At 38.4% G+C, this 3,676-nt stretch overlaps 1 non-coding gene across 1 annotated transcript; it reads left to right on the top strand.

The window, feature by feature from the left end:
* The first annotated feature begins 3,233 nt into the window (after window positions 1-3,233).
* LOC121226507 (small nucleolar RNA R71) lies at window positions 3,234-3,340 on the top strand. Its single transcript, XR_005924297.1, has one exon. It is a non-coding gene; the product is annotated as a small nucleolar RNA R71 (small nucleolar RNA).
* Window positions 3,341-3,676: the final 336 nt, after the last annotated feature.

Here is a 3,676-nt window from a genome sequence, read left to right as displayed (position 1 = left end):
GCCTTAATCATTTTGATATATCAAATTAAATGGTGTGGTCTCGACATGCATAATCAAGCAAGTTCTAGAATAACAGTTCAATACTGACGCACTCAAAGCAATAATAAAAGTGAGCATGAAAGGATTAATAGATGCTCAAAAGGCTCAAAAATCTCACAAAAATTATAGCTTTTTGATGTTTAGACTCGTGAATTCCTATTCAAAGTAATACCTAGACTTGGGGAAACAACCTATAATTTTAAATTCTTAAAAATCAACTTATCATGCTTGATTTTCTAATGTCTTAAAGTTTAAACAATCAATGCATAAATCCATATGTTTTAATTCAATATATATCAATCAAAATCATAAATCAATTAAAATTTATCCTTAATATGATATGAAAGCTTTCCAAGAGAACAAGGCAATCATTCAAGGATTTTTCTGATAATGAAAGAAATACCCCCCACACTTAAGATGTACATTACCCTCAATGTACAAAGATAGATATTAGAGTATATAAAATTAAGATAGGGAGAAAAGTGAAACTTCCTGTATTAAGAATGGATGATATTCTTGGATTGACAAGATCGAGTATTGGAGATAACTCTGGATGGCAAGTTTGACTCTGAAGGTAAGCCGTTTTTAAAAGGAGAAAAAATGAATCTTAAAAACTTCATGAAAGAAAAATAAAAGAGATAATTATTCTAATTTTTCAAATGGCACGGCCGGGGCACACGCACGTGTGCGCCATGGCTCGGTCATGTTTTTCACAAATTAAGATATCGTCACATGGCCTTCTGGCACACCCATGTGCATAGGCCATGTGGCTATGTGATCATGTTACACGACCGTGTGTGATATGGTTCGCTTCTCCGACGGTCGTGTAGCTCCACACACGTCCGTGGTATTACGATAGTGTTATCCATGGGTGCTAGACACGGGCGTGTCGCACGCCAGTGTTTATTTGGCAGATTCGACCACGGCCATGTTGCACGACTGTGGCATTTTATCGCAGCCCGTGTTTGGGGAAATCTTCTACCCTGTTTCTGCACGGTCATATCGCACGACTGTGTTTCCATCCGTGTTTGTCACACGGCCTTAAGCACGCCCGTGTGATTAGTCGTCTCTCTGTGGAAACAACTATATTCAAGATTTCTATTAAAAAGTTAGGAGTTAAATACAAAAATTTAAAGAAATTAATATTGTTAGTGCTCAGGTTGCCTCTCGAGAATCGCTTATTTATAGTCTAAGCTCGACTTACCTCTCCATTGAATGGTCATGGTGGTTTGAGGAGTTTATACTCCTTATTCCTGCTATCAATCTCATCAAAATAAGGTTTTAATCGGGTGTGGTTTACCTTAAAAGTACCGAACTTGGGAGGACTCACCTCCACCGTACCGAGTGGAAAAATACTAAGTATCGTAAGAGGAATTTCCTCATTCGGTATGGTAGTGATAATGTGGGGATCTGTGGCATCTAATAAGACCTTATCACCAACCTTAAGTTGATTTGGAGAGGTATCAGGCTCGTTTTGGTGTAGTTTTGGTTTGTTGGGTGTTCTTGCTTTGTGCGTCCGCCATTCATCAAGTTCTTCGATTTGTAATCTTCGATAGTCATGAATAGGTCCTCTACTGGTGCTTGAGAATGATTCGTGTGCTTCCTTCAGACTCATTTTCTGCAAAGTAGGTTGTACCATATTGTTAGTTTTAGTAGAATGGTTTAAATGATCACCTTCAATTCTTGATGTGTTGCCAGAATTACGAGCTTGAAGGGTGATTGTTTCATCTCCCACCCGGAGTGTGAGTTCACCTGTACGAACATCAATGATGGTTTTAGTAGTTGCTAAAAAGGGCCTTCCTAGAATTAAGGGAGTGTTGCTATCCTCTTCTATGTCTAGAACAATAAAGTCAATGGGAAATATAAATTTATCGATTTTAACTAGCACATCTTCAATAATACCTCTAGAGAATCTTATAGTTTTATCTGCTAATTGAATGCTCATCCTAGTCTGTTTGGGTTTCCCGAAACCTAGTTGCTTAAACATTTTATAAGGCATGACGTTGATACTAGCCCCTAGATCAACTAATGCATGATTAACATCTAAACTACCAATTAAGCAAGGAATAGTAAAGCTCCTTGGGTCTTTTAGTTTGTTGGGTAGTTTATTTTGGAGAATGGCCGAGCAAACTGCATTTAGCTCCTCATACGACACCTCGTCCAACTTCTGCTTATTTACTAAAAGCTCCTTTAAAAATTTCATTGCGTTTGGCATCTGCGATATAGCTTTAATAAATGGTAAGTTAATATGTAATTTTTTTAATAGTTTAAGGAACTTACCGAATTGTTCATCTGAGCAGTCTTTCCTTGTCGCGTTGGGGTATGGCACACGAGGTTTATATTTGACAGTCACTGGTTTGTTTGTATTTTGATCTACTTCACCTTGACCTTTGCTTACCACAGTTTCTTACCTCGGTTCTGGTTCAGGCTCAACGACTCCTTCATCTTGCATATTAATTGCGTTGAGTTGTTCCTTTAGGTTAGGTTCGATATTACTTGGCAAACTACCTTGTGGTCATTTGGAGATTAGTTTAGAAAGCTGGCCTATCTGAGTTTCGAGCCTTTAGATCGACGCTTTTTGATTTTTAAGTGCTATCTCGGTTTTCTGAAAACGAGTTTCTGACACTAATATAAACATTGAGAGCATCTCTTCAAGGTTTGGCTTCTTTTCTTGTTGGTAGGGTGGTTGTTGGTAGCCCGGAGGATGTTGTGGTCTTTGATTTCCTTGACCGCCCCACAAGAAATTGGGGTGGTTCCTCCAACCTTCATTATAAGTGTTACTATATGGATTGTTTTGAGGTCAAGGATTATTACCCATGTAGTTTAATTGCTCGTTTTCCATGTTGTGGCCATAAGGTTGGTATTTCAAATGGTTTGTTCCACCGCTACTTGCTTCGCACTGCATTACTGGTTGAACCTGTGAAGAATTAAGAAAACCATCAATTTTCTTATTCAAAAGTTCTACCTGATTAGAGAGCATGGTGACTGAATCGACATTATAAACACTGGCTGTTTTCGTTGGCTTTGTCCTCATGACTTGCCACTGATAGTTATTCAGTGACATCTCCTCTATAAACTCATAGGCATCTTCCGGTGTGTTATTATTGATGGTTCTGCCCACCGCTGCGTCAACCATTTGCCGAGTCAAAGGATTTAGACCATTGTGAAATGTTTGTACTTGGAGCCAAAGAGGTAACCCATGGTGAGGGCACCTTCTCAGAAGGTCCTTGTATCTCTCCCATGCATCGTAGAGTGTTTCTAAATCCATCTGCACAAAAGAAGAGATATCATTACGTAATTTAGCCGTGTTAGCCGGCGAAAAATATTTTAGTAAAAATTTTTCGGTTATTTATTCCCAAGTAGTAATTGATCCTCGTGGTAACGAGTTCAACCACTGTTTAGCTTTGTTCCTCAATGAAAAGGGAAACAACCGAAGATGAATGGCATCATCAGAAACGCCATTGATTTTAAATGTATCGCATAGTTCTAAAAAGTTGGCTAAATGAGCATTGGGATCCTCATCCTGCAAACCATCAAACTGAACAAATTGCTGTATCATTTGAATAGTGTTAGGTTTTAATTCAAAAATATTTGTAGCTACAGTGGATCTAACTATGCTCGATTCAGTTCCTGTTAA

This window comes from Gossypium hirsutum, chromosome A03, assembly GCF_007990345.1.
Source record: "Gossypium hirsutum isolate 1008001.06 chromosome A03, Gossypium_hirsutum_v2.1, whole genome shotgun sequence".
NCBI lineage: Eukaryota > Viridiplantae > Streptophyta > Magnoliopsida > Malvales > Malvaceae > Gossypium > Gossypium hirsutum.
Note: the sequence above shows the minus strand (reverse complement) of the source record. Positions and strands in the feature narration are given on the sequence as shown.